The sequence below is a fragment of the Acipenser ruthenus genome, chromosome 1 (assembly GCF_902713425.1).
Source record: "Acipenser ruthenus chromosome 1, fAciRut3.2 maternal haplotype, whole genome shotgun sequence".
Classification (NCBI taxonomy): Eukaryota; Metazoa; Chordata; class Actinopteri; order Acipenseriformes; family Acipenseridae; genus Acipenser; species Acipenser ruthenus.
The window spans coordinates 13,731,530-13,749,420 of NC_081189.1; the positions used below are offsets into that span (position 1 = coordinate 13,731,530).

A 17,891-nucleotide genomic window follows, 5' to 3' on the forward strand; every position below is an offset into this window, starting at 1 on the left:
TATTTAAATTAGTTTAGTCAAACATGTGCGAGAGACCACATGTATTGTATTAGGGACAACTGTGACAAACCCATGTTTATATATTGTAGTGGGCCAGGGGGTATACCCCCTATAATGTCAACAGATAAATAGGTAGGTTGGTTTGTCTATGCCACCGTAGAGCACCAGGTCTCTGGATGTATCACATAAGCTTGTGTGATCAATTGCAGGTGTACATGCACCTCTGCTATTTCTTTCCCTATAGGGCTGGCTTTCTTATTGGGGATGCAGTGGATCTGTCACAAGGGATGCATGGTTAGGGTTGGTTGTCAGAGCAAACTAGTTTGGTCCCGATCCAACCACTCGAGACAACACTGTATGCAAAACAACATTCCCATGATAATTACCTGGATCTCTCTTTGTCCACATCTGTATAAATTGGACAGTAATACAACTTCTTTGAAAATCTGTCAAAACCAAAAAGGAGATCATAAAATAGTATAGAACACACAAGAAACACATATTGACCGATTCTAATGTGCATAAATGGAGTGAAGACACTGTGTTGAAATGGTATTCTGAAGACATGTCCTGTGCCATTATAGAGCGCCTACCCCATCGCCACGGGTCAGCATAAATTTTGGGGCGTGGTATCATTAACATATTCGTTGAAGCGATTCTGATGACAGCGCAGTGGAGTCCCAAATAGACAATTGAGCGCTGCGTTAAGACCCGCTGAAACCAGGTTTATTTAGTGGTTTGTCAAAGACGGCCGGAGTGGGTGGCGTCTGACCAGAGCCAGGAAATAAACAGAGAGGTGTGGTTTGGTGGAGCTGAGCGAATGGTTTCGCTCAGCATTTAATAAACAGAACAGAAAATAAAAAGGTTTGAAACAAAAACACAGGACACGGCACTCGAGCCAAAACAAAACGGACTAGACAAACACGGCGAGCAGATACGTTTAACTATTATTACTATTATTATTATTACCTCCGTCTCCAATCCCGTTCTCCACTCACTGAACACCCAAACACTGAGTGAATGAAAATGTGTCTATATATACTGTTGTGCTGGGATTTAATTACTAATTAATTATTCACTTGAATCCCAGCACGTGAATGAATTAAGTGCAACCCCGTGCTCACATATTACATTTAACCAGCACGTGAAGTGATTTGTGCCCTCCTCGTGCCTAAATATAATTATACAATTTAAATACTCGTGCTGCACACACCCATTTATATCTTGTGTACCAATGACTATACACCAACATCAACACACGCAACATACAACACATAACACACAAAATACACACAGGGGCGGGCACTTCGTCATAGTGCAATCTGGAACTTTAACAATTGAGCACACTATAAAAAGCAAAGTAGTCCTAAGTAGCAACTACGTGCATTTGGACTGACACAGAAAGAGTAAATCAAAGAAAGAAAAGTAAAAAAAAAAAAACAAAAAAAACATTGACTTTCTTGTTTACTGTTCACATGTATTAATATAGGAATTTTCTGTGTCGTGAAGCGTGGTTTATGTATTATCTCGGCGAGTGACCTACCACTTGCTGTTCTGACTTGCGCTATTTTTTCTTGCTCTGTGCTACTGCCGCTCGACATGATCACCACTTCTACATTCAAAATGGGTGCCTTGCGGTGATCCAACCGCATTCTTTCTCTAAAAAGGGATTGTTGCTTGGCCCTGATTGGATAGCAGATTCCCCAACCTACTCATTGATTGGCTGGGTGCTGTCAGTGTGCCACAAAACGCGCTTAGTTTAATTTCATCAGTATCACACTTTTGGAGAAGCCACTCCCTGCGGGCAGATTGACTTTAACCACTGCATTTGCGATTGCACTCATTTCATCAGAACGCTTTGCCCCTGCAAACTGTAACAGCAGAAACTGTAACCACAGCTTTAAGAAAAGACAACCTTAAAACACTGGGGTACATTTGGTCAGACAGTATCTCAATTTGTCTTCTGTGTAGTGGAGTGTAAAGTTTCTAGGCCTCTGCTTACCACCCACAGACCAACTTAAGTTAGACATTTGAAATGGTGATTGATTTTCTGGTGGGGATAAACATACTCACTGAGAAGAAACTCTGTGAATTCAGGTTTGTTATTAAGCCCTGCTGAGTTAATTATATAAGAACATAAGAAGGTTTACAAATGAGAGGAGGCCATTCAGCCCATCTTGCTTGTTTGGTTGTTAGTAGCCTATTGATCCCTGAATCTCATCAAGCAGCTTCTTGAAGGATTCCAGGGTGTCAGCTTCAACATTATATAATATATATATATATATATATAATGTATTTTTTTTTTCTACATGGGCAGGGACTGGAACTCAATTATTTGATTTGAAAAGGTTACAGTGTGGAATATTGAATGTTTTTTTGGCATAGTTAATACAACTCCACTTTAAGGAATTGAGCATCTTTATTTTAACACTATATTGACAAAGTCTGTTTTCAAGCAACACCTTTAAGTCCCTGTTCTTGGCCCAGGACTTTGAGCAAGACTTTGGGGATTTTAAAGGGGGAGGTGGCCATTGAGGCCATGTGTGCTGTGCACAAGGGAGGGGGGTATATGTGGCAATGTGCCCTGCCCCTGTGTGCATTTGTGTGTTATATGTTGTATGTTGCGTGTGTGAATGTTGGTGTATTGTAGTTGGTACACGGGATATAAATGGGTGTGTGCAGCACGAGTTATTGAAAATGTATAATTGTATTTAGGCACAAGGATTGCACATCACTTCACATGCATTTAAAGTGATTAATATGCGAGCACGAGATTGCACATAATTCACGTGCTGGTATTCAAGTGAATAATTAATTAGTACACAACAGTATATATAGATGCACATTTCATTCACTCGGGGTGGTGTTTGGTGAGTGGAGAACAGGTGTGGAGAGGAGGTAAAAGAAACTAAAATAATAATAATAATAAGTATTTGTACTCACCTTGTTTGTTTGTCTGTTAGTCCACCGTTTAAGTGTTAGTCCGTTTTTGTTTGTCGATTTATTTTGGCCTCAAGTGCCCTGTCCTGTTTTTCTGTTTAAAACCTTTTGTTTGTTTATTAAAATACTGATCACTGCCGCGACTCAGTTACACACAGTACGTCTGTCTCTGTGATTCTTTCTGGTCTGAAGTCCTCCCTGCAGCTAGCCTGTCACACGTGGTGTCGGAACCGGGATTACAGCGCTGCCAAGACTCAGGCCAGAAAGGGTACTCTACAAAAAAAAATAAAAAAATGGGAAAAAGCAGCTGGCAACAGCAGAGCAAAGGGGAAAAGGAGGAAGCAGGGCTGTGGTGTTTCGACTGTGGCAAAACCTGTCACACGACCATGCACTGCTCCGTCCATGTGGCTCTTCAGGCATTGTCCCGAAAGATGGGATGGGGGAAGACACAGAGGAGTGGTTCCGCCGGAAGGCTAGGAAGCCAGTGCCCGACCAGCTGCCATCACAGTTGTGCTGTGGGGGGGGGGGGGGGGCGCGAGCGTCCAGCGCCCAGACGGGAGGGCCGCGAGCGTCCAGCGCCCGAGAGGCAGCTGTTGCCATCTCCACCAACAGAGGAAAAATGCCTGCTGTCCCCATCTCCACCAGCAGAGGGTGAATACCTGTTGGGTCCACTTCCACCAGCAGAGGGTGAATGCCTGCTGGGTCCACTTCCACCAGCAGAGGGTGAATGCCTGCTGGGTCCACTTCCACCAGCAGAGGGTGAATGCCTGCTGGTATCACTTCCCCCAACGTCACCATCATGAGGAGAGGAGCCGGAGCTGCCTCTGCCTCCACCATCACCACCAGCAGAGGGAGCATGCCTGCTGTCCCCATCACAACCAGCAGAGGAAGAATGCTTGCTGGTGTCCCCATCATAACCAGCAGAGGAAGAATGCCTGCTGGTTTCCCCATCACAACCAGCAGAGGAAGAATGTCTGCTGGTTCCCCCTTCTGAGACAGAGGGAGAATCGCACCCGTCCCCTGCAAGTGAGGTAGAGCCGCACCAGTCCCCTGCAAGTGATGTAGAGCCGCACCAGTTCCCTGCAAGAGAGGGAGTTGCACCAGTCCCTTGCAAGAGCAGGAGACTACACGCTGCTTCCACCTCCACCACAAGGAGCAGAGCAGCAGGAGCTGCCTGCCTCCACCACCTCAACCGATTCCACCAGGAGGAGAGCAGCAGGAGCTGCCTCTACCACCTTTGCCACCAGGAGGAGAGCAGCAGGAGCTGCCTCTGCCACCAGCAGGAGCAGAGCAACAGGAGCTGCCTCTGTCTCCACCATAGCTAGGGACAGAGCAGCAGGAGCTGCCTCTGCCTCCGCCACCTCCACCAGCAGAGGGTGAATACCTGCTGGTTCCACCTTCATCACTGTGGGAAGATTGCTTGCCGCTCCCACTTCCACCACCAGAGGAGCTGCAGCTAAGTTTCGCACCGCCCAAGGATGCCTGCCTCGCACCGCCCGGGGATGCCTGTTGCTCTGCATCGCAGCAGGATGTACTGTGGCCAGAACCCCACCAAGGGGAGATGCCGGCTTTGAAGAAGGGGGAGGAGGTCCAGAGACCACCAACCCCAGCAAGTTTCGCTGCCGGAGATCGTGGGGGAGGTCAGGAGACCTGCTCCCACTGCAGCACGTGCGCTGCAGGAAATACTGTGGCCGGAGCACCACAAAAGGGTGCTGCCAGCTACGAAGAAGGGGGGAGGTCAGGAGATCATCCCCAAGCAGCCTTTCCGCTGCCAGGACTGCCCTGGCTGAAGGAGTCAGTCTGGGAGCTGTCAGCACGTCTGCTGACAGCATGGCCAGTAGCAACCTGGCTACTGGCAACATTGCCGCACATGAACCCCTTGAAGTCCCTGTTCTTGGCCCAGGACTTTGAGCGAGACTTTGGGGATTTTAAGGGGGGAGGTGGCCATTGAGGCCATGTGTGCTGCGCACAAGGGAGGGTATATGTGGCAATGTGCCCCGCCCCTGTGTGCATTTGTGTGTTATATGTTGTGTGTGTGAATGTTGGTGTATTGTAGTTGGTACACGGGATATAAATGGGTGTGTGCAGCACGAGTTATTGAAAATGTATAATTGTATTTAGGCACAAGGATTGCACATCACTTCACGTGCATTTAAAGTAATTAATATGCGAGCACAAGGTTGCACATAATTCACGTGCTGGGATTCAAGTGAATAATGAGTTATAATTGAATTACGGCACAACAGTATATATAGATACATATTTCATTCACTCGGGGTGGTGTGTTCGGTGAGTGGAGAACGGGTGTGGAGAGGAGGTAAAAGAAACTAAAATAATAATAAGTATTTGTACTCACCTTGTTTGTCTGTTAGTCCACCGTTTGTTTAAGTGTTAGTCCGTTTTTGTTTGTCTATTTATTTTGGCCTCAAGTGCAGTGTCCTGTTTTTCTGTTTAAAACCTTTTGTTTGTTTATTAAAACACTGATCGCTGCCACGACTCAGTTACACACAGTACGTCTGTCTCTGTGATTCTCTCTGGTCTGAAGTCCTCCCTACAGCTAGCCTGTCACAGACTGAGTTGATTTTTCAACTGGTTAGAGGTCACCAATTGTGAAACAACTGGGTTTGTTCCTAGATTGTTCAATGATCTAAATAAACAGCAGATCCGAAAATATTTTCTTCTAATACAATTGTCTTTTTTTCACCCCTGGGGCTGATGTATTGACCCACTTAAAGACAAAACTTCACAGGACAGGAGCAATAGCTGTGTGAGATGGATGACAGAGAAGCCTCTTAGAGCGAATAAAGCAATAATGTGCTTGTGATTGAGAGAGATAAAAGGCCAGGATCTCCCCTTGGCTCGGTGATAGCCGCTCTTGCAGAGGGAGAGGGAAACAGAAAGGAAGGGAGAGCAAGGAGAATTGAAGATGAAGAAAAAAAAACAGGGGTCTCCCGCTGGTTCACTGAGAACAGCCCTCGCCGAGGTGAGGCCTGCACTGCTGTACCTCCAAAGCTGGGAAAAAGGGTGTATACTAGGGATTAAATAGAGAGATTGACAGGCAGCAGAACTATAGCCCAAGATTACAATTCATACAATAAGCAAGTGGAATACAGAGATCGATTGATTCTTGGTGTTAGATCTCCCTCCCGACCTGAGAGGGCACTGTGTAAAAGGAACAGAGTACCCTGGACTAAATGGCATGACAATTTATTCCTTGGGTTAGGTGGAAGTCGGCCATCTAGAAAAGGGGTGGAGCTACAGTACCAGAACTCAATGACCCGGAAGGGAAACTGCGTGGCATCCGCGGACTGGAGGAGCAGATGCGCTCGTTAACCTAGGGGTCGTGGGGGAGGGTTTAAAAGGGTTGTAGTGCAAGTGATCTGTTCCTTTTGTAAATGGTTAGATCAACCTAAAAAGGAGACTCCTGTGATTTCAGAAGACCGTGAGTGTTGTGTTTGTTTGTCAGTGTTAGTAAAACCTGTTTTGTCTGTTGTTATAGACTACCACTAACACAATCTGGAGCTGCAGTGAAAGCCAGCATCAACCCGGACACCAGCACTTTCACCCTTCGTTTCACAGAGGACTGTCTTTCACCACAAGCACTAATTTCACTCACTGTTAACTGTTTGTGTTTTGTGTGGGTGGGATAAAGACTGGACTTTTTGGTTACGGGTCAAACCCGGGGATTTACAAACAAAGTGATACACGCCGCTGTATCACTTCATTTATTATTTACAGGTGTTTGCCATAAGGCTCTGGACATTGTAAACATCAATAAACACCCTTGCACCTGGATATCGTTGTCTGTCTGTTTATTCCGCACTGCATTGCATTCACCTGTGTTCACTCACAACTTTGCCATAATCTAACAGTAGTCGTATTTATTAGACACACAACAAGAATTCAGAAGCAAAGTCATTACAAGGTGCTATGATATTGTGTATTTTACATAAAGCATATCATTTGTTTTGGATTTTCTAATTGAAGTAAGACAGGAGTCCTAAGGAATACTTTTTATTTGTAAACAATCTTGCTTTAAACACAGTAATTATCTTGCTGTTCCCAGCCTGGCACAAAGGGATAGTCCAGCAATTGTATTTGATGTTGGTGATTTAATAATCCTGACTGTTTTCAGCCATGTGGGTAAATTGAAGACATATTTTAAATGTTATTCTCATGAACATAACCATGTAATTGAATTGCTTTCGTAATTAACTTTGGAAGTGAATCAACTTTTATTGTTTTTTTTAAAATGGTCTTTATACTGAATATATCAATTGTAATGAACTAAGAACTTGAACCAAGTATAACCAATATTAGATATTTCAGTGTGAAGGCTTTATCCATGGTAGGTAGCTTCTGTATTTGATTTAGTAACTGTTTAAAAACAAATTTGCTATTAAAAAAACATATGATAAAATAGTTCTGACAGTACAGTATACTAAATTACAATATCAATGTGTATAACTGAGAGTCAATGTAATGAATGTGGTTTAACAAACAAGGAATAACCCAATCTAATGTGTAAAATCAGATATTTGGAACCTCATTTGAGTCAAGGGTGTGATCAACATGTATTGTTTTCCTGTCAGTCTATGCTTGCTCAAAATGAAGATGTATTAAATTCAGTAGCATAGGCGCCGGATGGGGCAGGTAGTCTTTTAGAAATATCACTGTTAGTGAGTTAGTTTCCAAGAAAATAAACCTGCAAGACAGATTAGTTGTTCCACTGCAAATTTATATATATAGTTATACAAATAGACTGAGAGCTCAGATATTTCACTAGATAAGTTCCTATTTTCCTAAGTTTTAGACAACCCATTTTGGGTCTGTTACTTTCTTATTCTTGCACACTGTACAGTACCTCCACCCATTTCAGACTAAACTAAGCAACTTTGCAGAGGAATTTCTGTTTGCGTTTTCTCTCTGGAACGTTTTAAAACCAAATGAAAAGATGAGATCAATAAATTACTTGGAAAACTAAAAAAAAGGCTCAACCAATGCAGCTACCCTATTATATACTAGTCATTGCATCAAATGTTTGTTTTTTTCCTATTTAGGTAGAATGTCAGACTTTTGTTTTTATTTAACAAGAGAAAGAATTACCAGAAATACTGGAGTATATTTAAAATATAATTTACTCCAATCTCATATTTTTAAACGGTGAAAACTATTGATGTGCTGAATGGCTTCCACTCATTTGTACAGTTCTGTGAATTCCACCATTCCATTATATTAGACTCAGCAGTAACCTCTCTCTATGTAAAACTTTAGAATTATTTCTATCTTGTGTTTTGTACCTGACAAACTAAGTGACTTTAATGGCATCAAAAGGCTTTCAATTTAAATTGAAATGCTTTGCTACCAGATGTTTGTTGGAACTATACAATTGTTTTAGTATTTCAAAACAGTGATTAAACTGCTCATCTGTTTGACAGCTCTGTCTAATGTGTTTACACTACAATCAAACTTATCAGTGCGTATTCAATTTATGTTGCCATGTCTTTGACTTTCCGAATGAGTTACAAGGATTCACCCAAAAAATATTTTCTAAAAATGCATGGTACTGCAGTTGTTGCAGGTTATTTAAAAAAAAAAGTAGGACCGTACATATATTATTGAGTTATTGTTTTTCTGTAAGTAATAGGACATATTTCTCACCATTAATATCATGAAATAGGTTTATTTATACATGTGTTGACCCTAAATGAACACAACATGTTCTGATAATATAACTGGAACAGTTCATGATTATGTCATGGATTGTGACAGAAAGACAATGATTCTTGGTGGTAAATCTCCCTCCCGACCTGTGAGGGCGCTAAGTAACGGGAACAGAGTACCCTGGACTACTTGGCCTGACACTTCGTTCCTAGGGTTAAAAGGAAGTTGGTCATTTGGAAAAGGGGCGGAGTTTTGGTACATTACCTTAACTGATACGTTTTTGTGCTGTGTTTTACATGCTGTCGTTTTCCCATTTCAGAGAGTCCACTCCTTATTGCTTTTTCAAATTAAATTCCAGGCATCAAAGTACCTATTTGAAAGAAATCAAACATTAATACAAGCAGAAACATAATTTGACACATTAATCTAAATGAATCTACCTCTTATTTAATGTTCTTTATACATTTACCAGTAACTGTATAAATGAACTGGCTATTAACCAACACTTACTTGGTCATTTCATAAATGGACACATCTGCGGGTAACTGTGTACATTTACCGGTTGACACAGTTATTTTATTAATTTACCAAATAACATTATGTTGAATGACAAGTTAACATACAAACCCTACATCTTGTGCATTACTTCCGCTGATTTATTGAATATTTCATATGCAAGAAGTGTGGGCACATTGAGAAAAGATCACGGAATGAATAATACATAGAGATGAAATGTGGGGATATATGCAAGCAGAATGTTAAAAATATCATAACTTAAACCAGCCTGGAAAGGTGGTAATTATCTCAAGCATCATCTGCCCTAAGGAATTTGATTGCATGAACTGTGTATTTTGATATATATGTTAAATACCAAATAGATGCAGTTAAATGTAAAGATTCCTATTGATTAAACATTGAAGCATATTTTTCTTATTTGAAAAATAAGAACAAAATCACAAATTCACAATAGACTATTCCTACCAACACTGGCTGTCTATAAATGCATGCAAAATTAATTTAAACAGCTCAGTGAAATGCCCATTCAATGCATTCGCATCAATTCATATAACTTGTATTTTGCAAATATTACATATATACATATACATATACATATAGTTAATTGCAAAAAGGAAAATGCCCCAGCCGTGAAGTGTGTACAGCAGGTATTGATTACTCCACAGTTCCAATGTTAGGAACACGGATTTGAGAGTTTATTTGGAACTAGTCGTTATTCTGGAGTCTTGAAAGGTCAAAGGAAATATTGGTTAGGCAAGCTTGTGTAAGAAGTGTGAAGATCAGTGCTATCAATTCTGAATTATTAATTATACATTACCAACATTACTATGTTAGTGGACTCTTCAGACAGATTTCTTTTAATAGGAAAAAATGTTTCTAAAATTGTACTGATGGGATTTTCTGTAGCATGGATTAGCTTCTGAAAACTAAAACATGCATGAACTGAGACACTGGCGCCCCATCTGAACAGATGGTGAATTTTGTGAAACTGCAGCCCCTCCACCACTATGACCACTACGACTAAATCTGCTGCTACATGATGATGAGAAAAAAGGTCATCCCTCTTTTAAAAAAAGTGACACATTTAAATGCTGACACAGATTAGTTTTAACAATTATGGCCACCATCTGGCTTGGGTTTTGTTAGATCCTACAATATACTGTTAAATATTCTTCAATTTATTAAATTCACAATTTATAGCATCTTCTTATCACTGCTCCCCAGTGGTGTAGTCCTAAATCTTAAAGTACCGGAACGCCAATTAAAATATAGATTTTTCTAAAACAAATTATACAAACTTATGTTTTATTTGTACATTGAACTTGAAGTAACATTTAAATAGGCAATGCATGCATCTTGCATGCGAATTCTAGGCTACTCCCCCCGTGCTGCCAGATTGGTGCTTTTCGATCCAAATGTGACTTGTTTTGAAAGCATCTAGCGGGTTACTGTTGTCTTTGGTTCCGTGGGTATTTTTTGGCTATTTTTGTCTATTCCTTTTGATTATGTCATCTCCAGTGCAGAACTTCAATCACCACGATGCCCTGTGATATTAGTATATAATAAAATTATGAATCACACAAACGCTCAGTTATTTTCTATTCGTCACTGTGAAAGTGGTTTGTAATGCACAGGTGTAGAGGTGATGCAGTGCTTAGAAACAGTCCAACAAAAGTTCAATGGTAAATAATGAAGCTTTATTAAGGCTTTTAAATAATAACACTGACTATACACAATGATGTTTATGGTCAGTAAAAGTATAGTTTTCAGTCCCGAAATGATAATAACAATAAACACACACATTAAAACACCTACACGATCGCCAGTCCCACAGTCAGTGCACCAGGTGCAAGTGGTATTGTGAATACGTGCAATAGTGCTAACAGTGGTGCAGTGCAGACTGGGATTGATGCTGGCTGAATAGCGACAGCTCCCGGGTATTTAGCCGTCTACAGCGACTCCTCCAAAGGAACAGATCACTCGGCCGCACACCCTGATATACCTTCAGTCCCGCCCCCTTTGGTAGCAAGTGCAATCACATCACCTCCAATCCATGACTGACACATCGCCTACCGCAGTAAGGCGCTGACTTATAGTATTGTGGCTTTGCCCCCTTTTTGGATGGCTGACTTCCAACTGACCCTGGAATGAACTGTCAAACCATCCAGTCCAGGGTACACTGTTCCTGTTATACCGTGCCCTCACAGGTCGGGAGGGAGATTGTTGACTCTGATTAATTCGCTCTCTCTCACCGTCAACAATTTAGGAACTGTATCAGTACAATTTAAATAGTTTTTGTTTTTGAAATGTTTTTTTTATAAAGTCTATCTGCTGACAGTTCTGGACAATTTAATTGTACACTACATTTGGAATATTTTATTTTTCCTGGATCAGATGAAAAAAAAAACAGCAGTTTTGGTACTGTAAGTTGTGAGAAAAAAACAAGCAAAGCAGATAAATAAATTGTTTATAACATTACTTAGCAGGTTTTTTTTTTATTTTAAATAAATGTGTAGCACTTATTTATGCTTTTGTAATATATATGAAATCCTAAAAGCACAAGCAGAATGAATGACTGCAAGGGCAGTCTCTCACTCCAATCCCCGGGTCTCTGTGATCGATGTACAAAACAGCTTTAAACCCGTGTTTATGGCCATAGTCATAGGATGCGCTTTTGCTGTCAGCTGTCTTTGTCAGCATTTTTACTTAAAAAAATGGTTAGGCTTCTTAAAGTTGTACTGTGGTTTGTAATAGAAGTCCCTAATGTTCTCTTCATTACATCACAAGGACGACTGATTGAATCAGACGATTGTGCGGGAGATTTGACTAATTTAAAATACACACCGGTTATTAGACTCCAGTTCTGAGTGTACCATCAAAACTGGTATGTAGGGACACAGATTTTTTTTGTTCCAGTGTGTATTCAATGGAAAGACTATTGATTTCCAGATGGAAAATTGATTGCGTCATTGATGCCCAGTCACCGAAATTAGAGCGGTCAGGCTCTATATAAGCATTTTCATAACACATCGGTAAATGTTCTAAAGTTCCGCCTTGACTGCACCACTGCTGCTCCCCACCAATATCTATGCTAAAAGTCTAACCTGGATACAGCTGAGTTAAGGCCGCTACACACCAGACTTTCACAGCGACATGACCCTACACAACTGAAGCTACACAGATGCGATGTGACAGTCTGCATTTTATTGTAATTACCCCAAAATAAATGACCCCCCCTTCCCTCCAAACAAAAACTAGGAGCACCACTTTTGGTGCCTCTGATGAGGAGAGCTGTAATTCTACCTCCTGACCAGTAACGGCGCTAAGTAAGGTTGGTGGTACACTTTCACAGGGATGGGTCGACTCGATGGTAGGATGGAACCGGAAGTCGGCCATCTTGGAGGAAGGGCGTAGTAGCAAGACTGCTAAACAAATCTATTGTGATCGGCTGTGTGATACGCAACAATTGGATAGAGCATGGCGCTGTGCTGATCACAGGGAGGAGTTTGGCAGTACAAAGGGGATGCAGCTACGCGAGTATGGCCCCTTACGCTGAAATTAACGTGCTGGAGCAGTGTTGTTGTTTTATTTTGTTTGTGTTGTAGAGTACAAGTAGGATTGGGTGCTGCCGCCACTGAACCAGCACATACACAAGAGAGCACCACTACCTCTGCACAGCACTGCACGAGCACAGCCAAACACCCTGGAGCACTTTTCCGTGCACAAAGGTCGAAATACTGGATTGTAATTGTTTGTTTATTCATTTTGTCTGGGACTGGTTTACCCACCATATAAAGGGTGAATTTATTATTTATTATTAAATACAGATGTTTTTACTGTATGGACTGTACTTGCTGTTTGGACATTCATTTCTTTCCCACACCACTCACCTCCTGACAGTGCCACACAAAGGTGTACACCTTTTGTGTGAGAAGTGATATCTTGTAACAATTGTTTTTTTATAAATAAATAATTAATAATAATAATAATAATAATAATAATAATAATAATAATAATAATAATAATAATAATAATAAACAGTTTCACTTTGTTAACAATCCTGGAATTCACATTTGCATATTGATTTACAGTTATGTCCCTGTAACAGGGCGAGGAGTCCTGTATGTTTATTTGTTATTTATTTTTAGAACGGGGTCTCCCCCTCCGCCCCCGTGTTATTTTGATTTATTGTATTCGGATTTAGTTATTGTATTTAAATGACGGGGAAAGCCGTGTGTTTTGGTGTACGATTTATTTGTATTTATTATCGTTGTGTAAATATGACGGCGAGAGCCGTGTGTCGTGTTTGTTATTGTTTTGTTTATTTTTAAAAAGTGTTCTGGCAGAGGCGAGATTGGGGCTCGTCCTCTGCCAGGAATAATTAGTAAACTTGTGCAGATTGTCGCCAAGGGATAATAGAATTACCAGCTAGTTAAACCCCTCGGTCATGGTATAAAAAGCCTGCAGCTCTCCAGCTCGGTGGGTGTTCAGAGGAGGAACAAGAGCGAGCGAGGAGTGAGAGGAATTTACAATAGAAGATACAGGATCAGTGAAAGTGATTGCCCAGCCTGACCTGTGTTGTTTAGTTTCTGTTCGTGATTTGGTTTTGTTTACATTTATTTTGCTCTGTGAGCAGTGTTTTCTGTTTAAATATTTATTGTATTTTTGTTATTTAAATAAACGTTGTGCAGCGTCTTTTTGACCGCAGTATCTGTCAGTGTTTTTTCTTTCCTGACTCTGGCCTGACGTCACCACTCGTCCATCTCTGTCACATTCCCCAAATGCAATTACAGAGACAAACTGCCCTTTATATTTCGGCTGTCAAAGTGTTTAATTTGTCTTTCATTAAGGAGGATTTGTTTTGACAGACTGTATTGTGATTCACCCCATAATGACTCTATTAACCACCTGCCTAATGTTTTATGATGAAATAAAATAAAACAAATGTAAGAAGTTGTATCCCATTTATTTTCACAGTTAATAAACCGTAGACAGTTATGGCTACAGATTTTGTATATACTGTAGTGGAAAATGACCATCCCTGTTGCATTGTAATATATAGGAAAATAAAGCATTTGCATGGAAATAAACAAAGTGTTTGCATTTCATACCTCAAAAATGTCTGTATTTGTCATTTCAGTTTACCCACTAATTAGGGATAGAACAATTAAATCAATGTGAACCATGGCTTGCTTGAAGGGACTATGGGCCTTTCTTTTTTGCCTTAAGTCACACACTCCTTTCGGAAACCATAAGTCTGCAACTCTCAAACTAGTATTATTATTATTTATTTCTTAACAGACACCTTTATCCAGGGCGACTTACAATTGTTACAAGATATCACATTATTTTTTACGTACAATTACCCATTTATACAGTTGGGTTTTTACTGGAGCAATCTAGGTAAAGTACCTTGCTCAAGGGTACAGCAGCAGTGTCCCCCACCTGGGATTGAACCCACGACCTTCCGGTCAAGAGTCCAGAGCCCTAAACACTACACACAAAATTAGCTGTACTTTGGTAGCTGGCCGCTAGGATCACTGCTCCAAATGGAGTTACGTTTTTGTTTTGATTTGCTTTCCTGGACTGTGTCTTAATATGCCCACTGTGTTGTTTTAGCCTTAAACTTCTGTCTGCATTTCTGACACACCACAGCAAAAGTACTGGTGTTACAGTTGGTCCCAAAGGCGCTATATCTTTTTGCGTGTTTAAAAATAAAGGTGACATAATGTACCACAATTGTAGAATAACAATGTGTGTATTATATAATTGCAATGGAAATATTCCACGCATTCTAAATACGGTTGAGCTAGACTAAGTAGTACAGAGAGAAGTACTGTCAGACAAACTGAAAAACCTACCATTAGTACTACTATACAAATCTTTATACAAAATTAGAAGGCACCTTTTCCGGAAGCATTTTTAATAACTGCTCGATATCTGGAAATATTCAAGGAGGCTGTGTCGTCCAGTGGTTAAAGAAAAGGGCTTGTAACCAGGAGGTCCCCGGTTCAAATCCCACCTCAACCACTGACTCATTGTGTGACCCTGAGCAAGTCACTTAACCTCCTTGTGCTCCGTCTGTCGGGTGAGATGATGCATAGTTCACACACCCTAGACTCTAAGTCACCTTGGATAAAGGCGTCTGCTAAATAAACAAACAAATAGTTGAAAAATGTTTAGCAGTTTCTTTGTGAAATGCCTTGCCCACCCACTTCTATTGCTGGTACATTAAAAATCAGTTTAATATTGAAGCTATCACTTCTCAATAACGACTGCCCTGCACTACCAAGGTAGGCTTCCTGCGTAGCTCATAAAACAAGCAGTACATTCTCTACTTGAAGTGCAATGGCTTAAAATAATTAAAAAATCCTGTGTGGTGTCAAACATTATTTATGTATTTCATTAGGGGCAGGTTAAGGAAATCTTTTCACCATATGATTCCATCTCTGTGACTCAGAACACCATAGAGAGAGAAAAAAATGCAAAAATGTGTGGTTTCATAACCAAGATTGAGACAAGAATAACAATTTAAAAAACCACTGCATTAGATAGATATATTAAATTAATTCACAAGCTTCAGATCTTTCAAATATACCTTCTGGCAAGTACAGGATGAAGGGTAGTATATGATTTGACATTATCCAGCAAATTAAATTTTATAACTGCATATTTATATACATCCATGAAGGTCGCTAGTACTTCAAACTCCAAATCTCCCGGAGATCTCAATTTTAGGAATGCAATGTTTGATTACGTAAATGTGAAAGCCTGCTCTCTTGAGACATTTCACAATCCACTGGTACCATATGCAAGGATTTAACGTCAGTTCAATCCTTGGTTTCGTGGAAGCTCTCCTGAAAGTAATTTAGCACACAGTTTGTGTCAGTACCCTCACATTCATAGCACAGCGTCTACCTCTTTGTCCAAAGTCCACCTAAAGTTAAACACTGTCAAAGAGCTCTTTTCCTATTGGTAAAAACAGTTTTAATCTTGGCTAAAAAATGCTTCCACTGATGTCTCCAGCATTAACACATCAACATCAATAGTAAGTCATTGTATTTTTCCTGCAGTTTTAAAACATTAATATAATAAATATTTCTATAAAAAGACATACCACCATAAAACACTTTTGGGCACTGTAAACAAGCTGATTCAACACATTCTGTGCACTACCATAGCTAAGGCAGGATAAATGTTAGTACAACACATTTACAATGCCACCCAATTGCAGAGGGCATTTTGCAGCATCTCTAATGTGGCGTCTTGTGGGCTGGGCTGTGTCATTGAGGTATGAAAGCACATGCATTCAAGCATGGACAGCTTCAAAACTGCTCCAATGTAGGGCTCTTGACGATTCACCAACACAACTATAGACTATCCAAGTAAAAATGGCACCTTTTTAAGATAATGCATAGATGTTTGTACTCATTATTTAAGAGACAAGAACAAAATACACTACTGGTTGCTGTAAATTGCTGTATAAGTTTTAGGAGCACTCTGTTGTTGAGTGGTTGTGAGTTACAGATTTTGTAGTTTGCAGGCTTTTTATGAAAAATTGTTTGTAATCTACACAATGCAATCCACACTACAGACAGCATTAGTGACAGGGGTCTAGGGATAAAAGAGAGGCTTACTATCTTTTAAATGTATAGAAATGTTGAATTCAAAGCATATTGATCTTGTGCTTTAAACCCACTTGGTCTGAAACCAATAAGAAATAGATTTTAAAAAACAATTTATAACAACATGTCAATCCTTTCCTTATCAGAAGATAAGGCAGCGTTTACATTGTGTGGAAGCCATGTTCAAAAAGGGTTCTGAGATCTTCCTTTGCTAACCTAAATGACTAACAGTTTGTGATAAATCCCTATGATAGAAAACTGTATATGTACACATAAATAGACTTCCGATGTTGGAGATGCTCCTGTCATATGTAAAGCAGAATATATTTATATATATATATATATATATATATATATATATATATATATATATATATATATAGGAACCCATATATGCTCTATTAAAATTAGCCAAGGAGTTCGTCCCTTAAAGTTATTTTTAATATAATTTTTCACTATTCAGCAAATGTATGTGACTAACTGCTGAGCAACACATTGGGTTAAATTGTAAATATATAGGATTTTGGGGTTGCACTATAGTTTGTCTTGTTCGTAATGATGTATGCAGTAGTCAGTCAAAGCATGGACAGCGTTCCATTTTCTGACGTTACACGGGTCAAGTTTTGGTACACATACCACATTCTATGCCAGAGCCACAAAAATAAAGATGGCAAAAAAGGAGAAGAGTTATGTTTGTATTTGAACAACAACAATAGCATATTGTAGTCTATGGTTTTCGTTTAAAGTTCCCAAAGTGTTATAAATGGTACTTTGTGATGTATTATTATGAAAGAGAAGGTTTCTTTGACACCAATCGGTACTGGAGTCTTTTGTAATGTCGTTATTTTTATTTGATGCATATCAAACATGTCCATTATTAAACTACAGGAGGTTTTTCTGTTACTATTTTCTTATGTTTTACTGTTTAAAGTAATGTATAGATTTATTTTGTTCAGAAGCAGCTTCAACCAACTGCTCTCTCTATACATTATGCATCCAACATTACAAATACTATAGTCTATGTATTTAAATATCTTAAGAGTTATTTGAGACTGGAGCAAGGCAGCTGCTAAATAATAATGATGAGAATAATAATAATAGATCAAGTTATCGATTGTAGTATGCAATGAGTGTAATATGCAACTA

The 17,891-nt window shown here is 39.9% G+C and overlaps 1 long non-coding RNA gene across 1 annotated transcript in view; it reads right to left on the minus strand.

The window, feature by feature from the left end:
* Nucleotides 1–382: 382 nt before the first annotated feature.
* LOC117963278 (uncharacterized) overlaps nt 383–17,891 on the minus strand; it is a 50,323-nt gene continuing 32,814 nt past the window's right edge. The window contains exons 3-4 of the long non-coding RNA XR_009309628.1: nt 8,869–8,974; nt 383–446 (exon numbers count right to left, since the gene is read on the minus strand). This is a non-coding gene — a long non-coding RNA (uncharacterized LOC117963278). The remainder of the gene's footprint in view (nt 447–8,868; nt 8,975–17,891) is intronic.